This window comes from Pseudophryne corroboree, chromosome 1 (assembly GCF_028390025.1).
Source record: "Pseudophryne corroboree isolate aPseCor3 chromosome 1, aPseCor3.hap2, whole genome shotgun sequence".
NCBI lineage: Eukaryota > Metazoa > Chordata > Amphibia > Anura > Myobatrachidae > Pseudophryne > Pseudophryne corroboree.
Genome location: NC_086444.1, coordinates 1,074,726,376 through 1,074,741,590, shown reverse-complemented (window position 1 = coordinate 1,074,741,590; position 15,215 = coordinate 1,074,726,376). Strand labels below are relative to the sequence as shown.

General features: G+C 46.3%; 1 protein-coding gene across 2 annotated transcripts in view; it reads right to left on the bottom strand.

The window, feature by feature from the left end:
- The window catches only part of GUF1 (GTP binding elongation factor GUF1), a 178,148-nt gene that overhangs the window by 102,467 nt on the left and 60,466 nt on the right, over positions 1-15,215 (bottom strand). Inside the window, exon 2 of one of the 2 annotated variants that reach the window (XM_063920982.1) lies at positions 88-234. The exons of the other annotated variant lie outside the window; for it this stretch is intronic. The gene's annotated coding sequence lies outside the window, so the exon portion shown is untranslated. The remainder of the gene's footprint in view (positions 1-87; positions 235-15,215) is intronic. 2 annotated transcript variants of the gene reach the window in all.

The window sequence follows — 15,215 nt, the reverse complement described above, 5'->3', positions numbered from 1 at the left end:
CATGACGAGTCCAACGTTTCAACACCGCGGCGGGTGTTTTTATCAAGGACACATGGTGAAAACAAACATAATATGTGTAGTTCTTACCTTAAATACCCTTTCCTCCTCAGTTCAGTCAGACGGCTGCGGCGGGCGGGAGAAACGCCGGCGTCCACAGCATCGGGCGGCTGTGAATGACGTCACCGTTGCTAGGTTACCGGAGACACACAACACCCGGCGCCTCCTGTTACTGAGCTGTAGAGGAAAATACAAAAAATGCAGAGCAAGTGAAACAACAGTGCAAGTAAATGATAAGAGGAAACAAACTAGAGTTTCCAACAGTGTAAGTGAGCAGCATATATTAAAAACAGCTGAACGGTCATATGTAGAGATCATGTCTAAAAACTATATATAAATACATCAATGTATATCTGTAGCTACACGCTATATAATGCATACAAAGCAATGACGATATCAGGAAACAAGGGAGCAGTATACAGCTGTCAAAAAAATCACCAAAGCATATACTGGTGTCTACAGCATGCATATACTGTGCTTGGCTCATATAGTAGCGCTTAAAGAAACACACTCCAGGTCAATTTTTCATTCAATCCCTGGGGAGCTATAGAGTTCAATAAGGCAATCCATCGCATTTCACGTTGTGACAGGCGTTTCTGTCTGTCACCGCCACGGTTGGAAATAGGCACATGGTCCACAATCTGGTACCTTAGACTTGAGAGAGGATGTCCAAAAGCCTTGAAATGCCGGGCTGAGATATTATCTGCAGGATCCAGGGATTTACCTGCGAGTGAGCCCACTGCGCGCTGTAATTCTTGAGACGCCCGCCTACCGCCCCCGAGTCCGCTTGAGAAGCCCCAGCGTCATGCTGAGGCTTTTGTAGAAGCCGGGGAGGGCTTCTGTTCCTGGGAAGGAGCTGCCTGTTGCTGTCTCTTCCCTCGTCCTCTGCCTCGTGGCAGATATGAATAGCCCTTTGCTCTCTTGTTTTTAAAGGAACGAAAGGGCTGCGGTTGAAAGGTCGGTGCCTTTTTCTGTTGGGGAGTGACTTGAGGTAGAAAGGTGGATTTCCCGGCCGTAGCCGTGGCCACCAAATCCGATAGACCGACCCCAAATAACTCCTCCCCCTTATACGGCAAAACTTCCATATGCCGTTTTGAATCCGCATCGCCTGTCCACTGTCGTGTCCATAAAGCTCTTCTGGCCGAAATGGACATAGCACTTACCCGTGATGCCAGTGTGCAGATATCTCTCTGTGCATCACGCATATAAAGAAAAGCATCCTTTATTTGTTCTAACGACAGTAAAATATTGTCCCTGTCCAGGGTATCAATATTTTCGATCAGGGACTCTGACCAAACTACCCCAGCACTGCACATCCAGGCAGTCGCAATAGCTGGTCGTAGTATAACACCTGCATGTGTGTATATACTTTTTTGGATATTTTCCATCCTCCTATCTGATGGATCTTTAAGTGCGGCCGTCTCAGGAGAGGGTAACGCCACTTGTTTTGATAAGCGTGTTAGCGCTTTGTCCACCCTAGGAGGTGTTTCCCAGCGCTCCCTAACCTCTGGTGGGAAAGGGTATAAAGCCAATAACTTCTTTGAAATTAGCAGTTTTTTATCGGGGGCAACCCACGCTTCATCACACACGTCATTTAATTCTTCTGATTCGGGAAAAACTACTGGTAGTTTTTTCACACCCCACATAATACCCTGTTTAGTGGTACCTGTAGTATCAGCTAATTGTAACGCCTCCTTCATTGCCAAAATCATATAACGTGTGGCCCTACTGGAAAATACGGTTGATTCGTCGCCCTCACCACTGGAATCAGTGCCTGTGTCTGGGTCTGTGTCGACCGACTGAGGCAAAGGGCGTTTTACAGCCCCTGACGGTGCTTGAGGCGCCTGGACAGGCACTAATTGATTGTCCGGCCGCCTCATGTCGGCAAACGACTGCTTAAGCGAATTGACGCTATCCCGTAATTCCACAAATAAAGGCATCCATTCCGGTGTCGACTCCCTAGGGGGTGACATCCTCATATTTGGCAATTGCTCCGCCTCCACACCAATATCGTCCTCATACATGTCGACACACACGTACCGACACACAGCAGACACACAGGGAATGCTCTATACGAAGACAGGACCCACTAGCCCTTTGGGGAGACAGAGGGAGAGTCTGCCAGCACACACCAAAAAGCGCTATATATGACAGGGATAGCCTTATGATTAAGTGCTCCCTTATAGCTGCTTTTTATATAAATATATAGCCATTAATATGCCCCCCCTCTCTGTTTTACCCTGTTTCTGTAGTGCAGTGCAGGGGAGAGACCTGGGAGCCGTCCTGACCAGCGGAGCTGTGACAGAAAATGGCGCCGTGTGCTGAGGAGATAGGCCCCGCCCCTTTTTCGGCGGGCTCGTCTCCCGCTATTTAGTACATTTAGGCAGGGGTAAATATCTCCATATAGCCTCTGGGGGCTATATGTGAGGTATTTTTTGCCTTTTAAAAGGTTTTCATTTGCCTCCCAGGGCGCCCCCCCCCCCAGCGCCCTGCACCCTCAGTGACTGCCGTGTGAAGTGTGCTGAGAGGAAAATGGCGCACAGCTGCAGTGCTGTGCGCTACCTTAGAAGACTGCTGGAGTCTTCAGCCGCCGATTCTGGACCTCTTCTTGCTTCAGCATCTGCGAGGGGGCCGGCGGCGCGGCTCCGGTGACCATCCAGGCTGTACCTGTGATCGTCCCTCTGGAGCTTCATGTCCAGTAGCCAAGAAGCCAATCCATCCTGCACGCAGGTGAGTTCACTTCTTCTCCCCTCTGTCCCTCGTTGCAGTGATCCTGTTGCCAGCAGGAATCACTGTAAAATAAAAAACCTAAGCTAAACTGTCTAAGCAGCTCTTTATGAGAGCCACCTAGAATTGCACCCTTCTCGGCCGGGCACAGTACCTAACTGGAGTCTGGAGGAGGGTCATAGGGGGAGGAGCCAGTACACACCACCTGACCTGTAAAAGCTTTACTTTTGTGCCCTGTCTCCTGCGGAGCCGCTATTCCCCATGGTCCTTTCAGGAACCCCAGCATCCACTACGGACTCCGAGAAATAGAATTATCGGTAAGTAAATTCTTATTATAGTGAATATCTTGGTTTTTTGTAAGGTTCCGTAACACCTGCAAATTATGGGGGCCAGTTGTTCAGGAAGGGGGCGATCAACCTCGGTTCGGGTTGATTCTGTAAACCGACCAGTCGGGTCGGCAAGGTACGTAATGTGTGAAAAATACGGAAGGCACACAGAAATTTTATGTGATGAATGGGAGAAAATGACTGTACATGACGGGGAGAAATTCCCAAGAGTAGGTAGCTTCAGCCCAGAAGTGTTAACGAATTTAAGGAGAAGGATATGTCTCATTAAATCAGCAAAGAGGCGAATCCAACATTATGATTATTTGCAGTTGTGGCAACAGGAGGGTGACATACAGAGAGGATTGGCTCAGGCGGCGGGATCTGGCTCTATCAAGAAACTGATAGCCACGGCCCCACCGCCACCATACATACCAGGAGAGAAATTGGTTGCGGAGAATGACGCACTAAGGTGTAACAAACAAACACTTAGCAACTGTGTAAATGTTAAAGATAATGTTAACCAATTAACCAATGCAAGTATTAACCCGTGCAAGTTGTACCCTGTTTTGAACTTTCCCCAGGAGTGTGATCAAGAGGACGAATCGGCAACAATATCGGCGCTCTCTCTAGCAGCCACCATATCAGAAACAACAGTAGGCACGGCTCCACCCACGAGATTAGTAACAAAAGCCCCTAGCGGAGGGATAGGTGAGGTCGTATCAACGGGTAAGTACGGCACCATACACTATGCTGAAACTATTTCACCACAGGCTGTAGAATCTACACAGAATGATGTTGTTAGAATTAATCCTGTTAAGGTAATAGTAGTGCCAAATGGGAAAACGGACACTTCAGGAGTCACTCCTGTTAGGAACATCGCCATGTATAGCCCGTTTACCCGAATGGAATTAAGGACCATAGTGTCTGAATTCCCTGACCCTAGAAAAGACTTAGTTGCTAGCCAAAAATACATCAGAGACCTAGGAAACACTTTAGAGCCCAATAATAAAGATTGGCAAGTACTGCTAAGAGCTTGTTTACCCTCCAACGTCGACGCAACTCAATTTTTAGTTGACTGTGGATTAGATCAGGATGTACCTCTTACAGATGTGTACAACAAAGATAATGTAAAAAGAATAAGCTTACAGTTAAAGGAGTATTTCCCAGCGGTAGTTAAATGGAACAAGATATTCTCCATTAAACAAAAGGAGTCAGAAACAGCTGCAGAGTATTTTCACAGAGCATTATCAGAAATGGCAAAATACACAGGCATAGAGGACATTAGAACAAACATAAACCATCGAGAAGTAGCAGTATCGGTACTGATGGATGGTTTAAAAGAGTCATTAAAGACTAGGGTACAGACCACACAACCATGTTGGCGAGGTCTGTCTGTGGCTACTTTGAGAGAGGCTGCTATTGATCACGACCGGAATATCACCAGACACAGGGAGTCACAAGGTGATAAGTTAATGTCAGTAAGTATACAGGCCCTAACCACAAAACAGCCTGTGTTAATATCACCAAACCCTGTGGGTAAGTCAAATGTGGTAACATGTTATTTTTGTCACAAACAGGGACACTTTGCACGAGACTGTAGATCGAGAAATGTACAAAAATCTTATCAACCCCCTAGACAACGACACGACACACGACATTGGGATCAGGGTCCACAGAGACGGAGTTATGAGCCACATACAGGGGAAACAAAAAGATACCCCCCGAACAGAGACTGGCAAGCCACTGGTAGTTCCCATTTAACCCCTTCACAAGTAGTTGCTGCCAGCGGGATTCAGGGAGGTCACCATACCCAATAGGGGTGTGGCCATACCTGTAATCTGCAGCCAGTAAAATTGATTGCAAGTCTTGGGAGTGAACCAGAAATTGCAATCAATGTAGCTGGTAAATCATTAAACTTTCTTGTAGACACAGGGGCGGCCAAATCAGTGATAAATTCGACAGTGGGCATGAGAACCACTGGTAAGACAATTCCAGCCATAGGAGTAACAGGAGTAGTCCAGCACTACCCTGTTAGCAAACCAGCCGAGATTACAGTAGGGCCGTTACATACCAAGCATTCCTTTTTGCTGGCTGCATCGGCACCGACTAATCTCCTGGGAAGAGACTTATTGTGCAAAATGGGGTGCGTCATTTATTGTACTCCTGAAGGTGTATTCTTGGACATACCTGAGAATCACGCTCAGGAAGTGCGAGACATGTTAGACTCCCCGTCAAAATTAATGTCACATACTATTATGACAAATAGGACTCCATCCCAAGTAGAGGAAATGACATCCCAGATACCAGAGTCACTTTGGACTAAAGACGGACAGGACACTGGATTAATGGCAAACGTAGCTCCGGTAATTGTACAAGTAAAAGATGGTAGGATAGCTCCAAAAATCCCACAGTACCCTCTGAAGCCAGAGGTGGAGTTAGGAGTGTATCCCGTAATAGAGCGCTTGCTACAACAGGGCATTCTGGTAAGAACGTCCAGCACTGCCAATAGTCCCATCTTCCCTGTGAAAAAGAGTGGGGGGAGGGGTTACAGGCTAGTGCAGGATCTAAGGGGGATTAACAAAATAGTTGAGAGTCAGTTCCCCGTAGTGCCAAATCCAGCTGTCATCCTTATGCAAATCCCGCCCACTGCGAAATTTTTCACTGTTATTGACCTCTGCTCCGCTTTCTTTTCGGTACCTCTGCACCCTGACAGCCAATATTTGTTTGCATTCACATATAGAGGAGTCCAATACACATGGACTCGATTACCACAAGGTTTCATAGACAGTCCAAGTATCTTTTCCCAGGCTTTGCATGATTGTTTACAGTCTTTCCAACCAGAGAGTGGATCAGTATTAATACAGTACGTGGATGATCTACTACTGTGTTCTGATTCATTGGAAGCATCCCTGAAGGATACGAAACAGCTCCTGTTTCATCTTTCAGACACAGGACACAAGGTTTCCAAAGACAAGTTGCAATTATGCCAAACTGCGGTAAAATATTTGGGACACTGTCTAACACAAGGACTGAGACACCTGACCGCTGATAGAATTCAAGCAATTAGAGACATGACTCTGCCACAAACCCAGCAACAGATCAGAACATTTTTAGGAATGTGTGGGTATTGCCGTAACTGGATCCCAGGGTTTTCCATTCTAGCGTTACCTTTGCAGGAGATGGTTTCCTCAAACAAACCTGATCGGATTTCGCATACAGACGAGTCCGAGATGGCATTTGAGAGACTTAAACAGTGCCTAACGCAGGCACCAGCATTAGGTATGCCAGACTATGGGAAACCCTTTGAGCTGTACGGAACAGAAAGTGCTGGTTGCGCGGCAGGCGTCCTAACCCAAAAGCACGGTGATGCCAGTAGCATACTACAGCGCTCAGCTAGACACGGTAGCGCAATCCCTCCCCACATGCTTGCGAAGCGTTGCTGCGATAGCATTGCTAGTAACGAAAAGCGAAGACGTAGTGCTAGGTCACAACCTCACAATTCATACACCACATGCAGTGTCAGCCTTGCTAAATTCTGCCCAAACCAGGCACGTCTCATCAGCGCGGTTTACAAGATGGGAATTGGCACTAATGGCCCCCGTAAACATCACCATAAGGAGATGCAGTGCATTAAATCCTGCAACATATCTCCCAGGTGTGCCTGGACAGGCACAAAGGGTGGAGGATGAGAGTGGTGGGGAAGGAGAATTTAACACAAAGGAAGACACACATGATTGTATGGAATATTTGACCCAAAATTTTACCGCAAGGCCTGACATCAGTGACAATCCACTGGAAGATGTAGATCTAACTTTCTACACGGACGGTAGTTGTCACAGACAGTCAGACTCGGGAGACTTGTGTACTGGATACGCAGTCGTAGATGACCAAGGCACCATAGAAGCGGAACCGCTAGGCCCACCTCACTCAGCCCAGGTTGCTGAACTGGTCGCCCTAACCAGAGCATGTGAATTGGCTAAGGGCAAATCAGCCAATATCTACACCGATTCTAGATACGCATTCGGGGTAGTCCATGATTTCGGAGCCCTATGGCGCCTCAGAAATTTCATGACGGCAGCTGGTACACCGATAGCGCATGCAGCTCACATAAAAAGGCTTCTAACAGCGATACAGGAACCCGACAGAGTGGCTGTTATCAAGTGTAAAGCACACACATATAGCCAGGACCCAGTATCACTTGGTAACAGCCGAGCAGACGAAGCTGCTAAGTTAGCAGCCGGTACCCCCAGACAGACAGACACCACACAACTGATGGTATTTAATACCATCAACACACAGAAGTTGTGTGAGATGCAAAATTTGTGTTCCACACAGGAAAAGGCAGTCTGGAAGGCAAAAGGATATGGCCAGGAGTCCTCAGGACTCTGGACGGATGGACACGGTAAACCAGTGGCCCCCAGAGCATATCTTCCATGTTTAGCTGAGGCAGCTCACGGGCTGACTCATCTGGGCAAGGAAGGAATGTGCAAATTGGTAAGAGCATATTGGTGCGCCCCAGGATTTTCATCTCATGCGAGTAAAAGAGCAATGTCATGCCTTACCTGTTTGAGAAAGAACATCGGAAAGGCAATACCTACAGAACCATCTCATATCCCACCTGCCGGCGGCCCTTTCCAGGTAATACAGATTGACTTCATTCAATTACCCCCTTGTCGAAATTTGAAATATGTACTTGTTTGTATAGATGTTTTCTCAAATTGGGTTGAAGCATTTCCTGTGGCTACAAATACCGCTATGTTTACTGCTAAGAAAATTGTGCAGGAATTTGTATGTAGATATGGTATCCCTAGAATTATCGAAAGTGATAGGGGTACCCATTTTACAGGTGATGTCTTTCAAGGAATGTGTAAGTTGATGGGAATTGATAGCAAGCTGCACACTCCATACCGTCCACAGGCGAGTGCGAAAGTGGAAAGAGTGAACAGCACTATTAAAAATAAACTGAGTAAAGTGATGGCAGAGACAGGATTGACATGGCCAGAAGCTTTACCCATTGTACTGTACAGCATCAGAACCACTCCAAGGTCCCCTCTTAATCTGTCTCCCTTTGAAATCTTGTTTGGTCGACAACCGCATGTTATGATTAACCCTCAGGATGATTTGAAGTGTAACAATGAAGTGACTGTAAAGTACTTGATTAACATGAGTACACAGCTAAGGAATCAAAATGATAATTTGAAGTTGGTGATTCCTGATTTACCAGATAGTAATTGTCATGACATTGAACCTGGGGATTATGTAATGATACGGAATTTTCTATGCTCAGGTTGCCTTATTGACAGATGGGAAGGACCATACCAGGTCTTATTGACTAGCACTACAGCATTGAAGGTTGCTGAGAGAGAGACTTGGGTTCATTCGTCCCACTGTAAGAAGGTTGCTGATCCAGAGAGGTCCCGTGATAAGGAACAGACGGTAGAGGTTGTATCACTGGAGTGTCTGTTCCAGGAGGATTGAGGCGGCACCTGAGCATTGAAAATCACAAGACCAAAAGCAGTTGTCGTTCCCCTGTTCCCTTTTATTGTTTTTCTCCAACTTCCCATCCCCTCTCCCTCAAATTATTTTTCCCCCCTTCTCATTCTTCTCCGTTTCCTCCTACAAGATGGACTTGCCCCAAGAGACTGTGATCCGGATTTTCCTGTTGACCATGATGTTGATCAGAGCAGTCTGTTCCGGCGAGAGTACCATGGAGGTCGAGAGAGGTTCTGGAATGGGTTCTGATGACAGAGATGGAGGCGTAGTTTTCCAAGAACAACTTAACCAACAAGCAAAGGCGAGTATCAGAAAACGATCCGATAGCATTGACCATAGAAGGAATTGTGAAGGATTGTTAGCTGAGGAAAACTGTATCTGTAGGCTCTGTGACAACGTAGTTGAGGATGGGTGCATTAAGAAGTGCCAATCCAGTTTTAATATCCATATGGACCGGCATCCATTGAGTGACTATCACTCCTTAGTGGGTAGTGTGTTAAATAAAACAGATTGTTGGGTATGCTCTCAAGTACCTCAAGGTCATAGCAAATCAGGGCTAGTACCATTTCCTTTAACGTTAGGGGAGGTACTTGAGTTAAGTGGTGGGAGACCGGTGGACAGGAGGTTTAATATCTCCAGCCCTCCTAGTTTGAAGCTCCACCAATACCATGTGGATAGGTCCCTATTATGTTTTAACATCTCCAATCCCCGAAAGCCGGGAAATTGGGAAGTGTCATGGAGTAACCAAACCATGACCTTTTCGCATAGAGCAGATAGAATGCCTACAGATACAGAGCTTATACGCCACATAGCCAGTAGAGGAAAATCTTTCCGGTATAGGTATACCTTAGGAAATAGGATTACGAGAGTTGGAGAGGTATCGCCAGGATACTGTGCACATATCGTACAACCTGATACGTGTACTAAGCAGATGGAAGAATTAGGGTTAGGAGATTTCACATGGAAGGTGTGTAATATGGTTATGTCCTATTCCGTCCCATATGTCCTCCCCGATGATGCATATTTCATATGCGGGAGAAAGGCGTATAAGTGGCTTGCCCCAAACTCTGAAGGATTGTGTTATATTGGAAAAGTACTGCCTGAAGTAATGACTGTATCACATGACAAAATGAAAGACATACACCGTGTTGCCCAAACTCCTTATACTCACACCCATTACGAGCACGTAGTTAAACGGCACCTGATAGAAAGAACAGAGCATCCGGCCTCTGACATGATCCATGAATCCACCGGGATTCAGTTTCTAATCGCGTTAGACATCACTCGCACCGCCAGAGGAGTGTTGAATTATAAATACATATCTGCGCTCGCAAATTTGTTAGACAATATCACAGAAATGTATGATGACACGTTTAGGTATACTGGAAGAGAACTTCAAGCTTATAAAACAGAACTAGTTCAGCATAGAATGATTCTTAATTATCTCACGGCAGTAACAGGTGGATATTGTGTCACACTGGCAACGCAGTACGGCGTGAAATGTTGCACATATATAACGAATAGTACCGAGGACCCGGTCGAGGTCATAGACCAAAAGATGGACGATATTCTCCAACTGAAGTGGGAATTTCGCAGGAGACACAATCTCACTCTTGCTGCTGTAGGTAATGAGCTGACTGGTTGGGTGTCATGGTTGAACCCGCGAAATTGGTTTTCTGGTTTAGGAGAATGGGCTCAAGGAGTCATAATGGATGTTGGGAAGTTTCTCCTATGTATCTTAGGTGTTGTCATATCAATTGGTTTGATATTTAGATGCGGTCAGGCTTTAATGAAGTGCAATCGTCGTACTAGGGTAATGAGTCTGAGGAGTGAGGAAACTGTAATTCCCATGGATTTGATTTATGACCCAAATGTAGAAACAATGATGTGATGAAAATGCGATTTCTACGGTCCGTTTCTTTCACCTGTTTTTCCGTTTCCTCCAAGGTAAAAAGACCCACTTGGACGAGGAATTTGATGAGCCGATATACAGACAACGGATGGATTAAAGAAGAAGTTTTGACAACCTTATACACAGAGATTTGATGAACTTTGCCATAGATCCCCAGTTTCCCTAGAAATTTTAAAATTACGCTAGCCCAACACTTTTGTAAATCTATGGACATTGACAAAGCTTTTGCTCGCACCTTATGGGCAAAAGCACAAAGAAGACTGCATTCAACAGACACCGAACAAGACTTCAACCGACAAATGTTCATTTACCTGACATAGAATACCACTGCATTTACCGTAATTATGTCTTTTCTTCATCTCTACAACCTTCAGGTAATTACACACATAGTATAGGGAATACAGGCACAGATATCAGCAATCACATATTCCCCCATTCATGTATCATCAACTAAAATGTGCTCCCCATTTTGTTACAACCAAAATCCGAAAAGAGCTCGGTAAAGTTTGACAGCCCATCCACAGACCCGTACCGCGGGATAAGAAGGAATTCAAATGTATACTTCGCAATACCTCGAAGCTTGATTTAAAACACGTACGGCACGATGATACATGACCCCCAAGCACGGATTCATACACACATGCTTCTGCTATCTCACTAGGTCATACCCTTTTCCTACCTTCTCCTCTCCTCCCCTACCCAACCATGTAAATGTATTAACCCCTGACATATATTTTTCTCTTTTTGAAATGTTTTAGGAAGTGGCAGTTATTGTTGACTGCCAAAGGGTGGACTGTCAAAGTCAGAAAAATATCTCTATGCACACTGCCATATTTGCACCTCACACAGGTCTGCGCTGCGCATGCGTGCGCACTCCCGTGCGTGCGCATACTCGCTGTTGCGGGCGCGCGGTATGTGCATTTACGGTAGAGTTCATGTGTTCGTAGCGTGCGACTCAATCGTTACACATTTTCACTATATAAATGTATTTTGTAGATCATGGTCCCTTTGATAGAATCTGAAAGTTTGGTTAATATAGAATGTTCTTGAACAGAGAAATCCCCCTTTGTTTGATACGAAGGGTCAGACAGGAGTAATACAGTGGTGTTTAGTATCCATCGGAAGAGTATTTAATTAGCAATATTCCGGTGTTGGTTTGAAGCGGATTAATCGCTCGTGCGAATAATTATGGACATAAGAAGTTTATGTCCATTTACTATTATTTGCACTTAATTATCCATGCGGCGGGAAACCCAGTTTCCCTCCCACCTGAGCTGTTGGAAATAGTCACAACCCACCTGTATGAATCAACCTATGACCTTTTGTTATAATGCGAGGAGGAATTCCTGTGTCCAATGAACAATGAGATTGTAGGGACCATTGAATTGTATTGTGTGTGGGGCATAAATAGACAAGCCGATCACATCCAGCTCTCACTCTTCAACGGTTATCATTGCTGAAAATCGGGAGCTGGATGTCCAGAGGCGCATGCGATCGTTTCCTTTGTGCGTAAGTTTTCTCCGCAATCATATTGTCTTTCCTTGTTGTTATGGGCCATATCTCTCTCTCTCTTCTCCTTTTTCTCTCGTAATCCCTTGAACGTAATAGTATTGTATTGTATTTCATGTATAGTTATCTGGTTAGGTAGTCTATGTTATATTGTAGTGTATGACTTGTATTGTATTAATTCTTTTGCAAGTATAACATTCATATATATATATATATTAGGCGTTGGACCCTAAGCACGGTATCTGTGTATTTCTTATAGTGCTAAGTATTCTCAGAGCGTCGGTGACGCTCAAACAGCTTTTAAGTTAATAAGGTTACACTAGGTTGCATCTACACCCTATCTCTACACAAAGGTTTTACAGCATATTACATTGTTTATGGTTTAGATATAAAGGTTTAACATTGTGAGCGTCTGCGCCGCTCGTGATCTCCTCGTGGTCTCGAGCGTCCGCTACACTGATAGCGTAGCATTACGGTAGTCGCTCACCTATAAGTGTGCCCGATACCAACAGCGTATTCTCGTGAGCGTCTGTATCGCTCGAGCAGCCCGCTCCCGATACAGCGTCCGTTACGCTATAGTGAACCATTACGTTAGTCGGCAGCCAATAGCGTGCCTGCCTGTGATCTCTTTGCCGTGAGCGAACGTGACGCTTGAGCGTCTCGACCACGGCTAAGCGATTGTTACACAACGAGCGTACCCTTACGGTACTCCATACGTAAATAGCGTACAGTGTTCTTAGACCTCATAAAGGGTTTTATATAAGATAAATTTCTCTAACGTCCTAAGTGGATGCTGGGGACTCCGTCAGGACCATGGGGAATAGCGGCTCCGCAGGAGACAGGGCACAAAAATAAAGCTTTAGGATTAGGTGGTGTGTACTGGCTCCTCCCCCTATGACCCTCCTCCAAGCCTCAGTTAGGTTTTTGTGCCCGTCCGAGCAGGGTGCAATCTAGGTGGCTCTCCTAAAGAGCTGCTTAGAAAAAGTTTTTTAGGTTTTTTATTTTCAGTGAGTCCTGCTGGCAACAGGCTCACTGCATCGAGGGACTTAGGCGAGAGAATTTCAACTCACCTGCGTGCAGGATGGATTGGCTTCTTAGGCTACTGGACACCATTAGCTCCAGAGGGAGTCGGAACACAGGTCTCACCCTGGGGTTCGTCCCGGAGCCGCGCCGCCGACCCCCCTTACAGATGCTGAAGATTGAAGGTCCGGAAACAGGCGGCAGAAGGCTCTTCAGTCTTCATGAAGGTAGCGCACAGCACTGCAGCTGTGCGCCATTGTTGTCACACACTTCACACCAAGCGGTCACGGAGGGTGCAGGGCGCTGCTGGGGGCGCCCTGGGCAGCAATATTTTAATACCTTATGGCAAAAGAATACATCACATATAGCCATTGAGGCTATATGTATGTATTTAACCCATGCCAGTTATCTGAAACTACGGGAGGAAAGCCCGCCGAAATAGGGGGCGGGGCTTATTCTCCTCAGCACACAGCGCCATTTTCCTGCTCACCTCCGCTGTGAGGAAGGCTCCCAGGACTCTCCCCTGCACTGCACTACAGAAACAGGGTAAAACAGAGAGGCGGGGCATTTTTTGGCGATATATTGGATATATTTAAGCTGCTATAAGGAACAACACTTATATAAGGTTGTTCCCATATATATTATAGCGCTTGGGTGTGTGCTGGCAAACTCTCCCTCTGTCTCCCCAAAGGGCTAGTGGGGTCCTGTCTTCGATAAGAGCATTCCCTGTGTGTCTGCTGTGTGTCGGTACGTGTGTGTCGACATGTATGAGGACGATGTTGGTGTGGAGGCAGAGCAATTGCCGATAATGGTGATGTCACCCCCCAGGGAGTCGACACCGGAATGGATGGCTTTGTTTATGGAATTACGTGATAATGTCAGCACATTACAAAAATCAGTTGACGACATGAGACGGCCGGCAAACCAGTTAGTACCTGTCCAGGCGTCTCAGACACCGTCAGGGGCTGTAAAGCGCCCTTTACCTCAGTCGGTCGACACAGACCCAGACCCAGACACTGAATCTAGTGTCGACGGTGATGAAACAAACGTATTTTCAAGTAGGGCCACACGTTATATGATCACGGCAATGAAGGAGGCTTTGCATATCTCTGATACTGCAAGTACCACAAAAAGGGGTATTATGTGGGGGGTGAAAAAACTACCTGTAGTTTTTCCTGAATCAGAGGAATTAAATGATGTATGTGATGAAGCGTGGGTTAACCCAGATAGAAAAATGCTAATTTCAAAAAAGTTATTAGCATTATACCCTTTCCCGCCAGAGGTTAGGGCGCGCTGGGAAGCACCCCCTAGGGTGGATAAGGCGCTCACACGCTTATCAAAACAAGTGGCGTTACCGTCTCCTGATACGGCCGCCCTCAGGGATCCAGCGGATAGGAGACTGGAAACTACCCTAAAAAGTATATACACACATACTGGTATTATACTGCGACCAGCCATCGCCTCAGCCTGGATGTGCAGTGCTGGGGTCGTCTGGTTGGATTCCCTGACTGAAAATATTGATACCCTGGATAGGGACAGTATTTTATTGACTATAGAGCAATTAAAGGATGCTTTCCTTTATATGCGAGATGCGCAGAGAGATATTTGCACTCTGGCATCGAGAGTAAATGCGATGTCCATATCTGCCAGAAGGAGTTTATGGACGCGATAGTGGTCAGGTGATGCGGATTCCAAACGACATATGGAAGTATTGCCGTATAAAGGGGAGGAATTATTTGGCGTCGGTCTATCGGATCTGGTGGCCACGGCAACTGCCGGAAAATCCACCTTTTTACCTCAGACCCCCTCCCAACAGAAAAAGACACTGTCTTTTCAGCCGCAGTCCTTTCGGTCCTATAAGAACAAGCGGACAAAAGGACAGTCATATCTGCCTCGGGGCAGAGGAAGGGGTAAGAGAGGGCAGCAAGCAGCCCCTGCCCAGGAACAGAAGCCCTCCCAGGGTTCTGCAAAGCCCTCAGCATGACGCTGGGGCCTTACAAGCAGACTCAGGAGCGGTGGGGGGTCGACTCAAGAATTTCAGCGCACAGTGGGCTTGCTCACAGGTGGACCCCTGGATTCTGCAGGTAGTATCTCAGGGTTACAGGTTGGAATTCGAGAAGTCTCCCCCTCGCCGGTTCCTAAAGACTGCTTTGCCAACGTCTCCCTCAGAC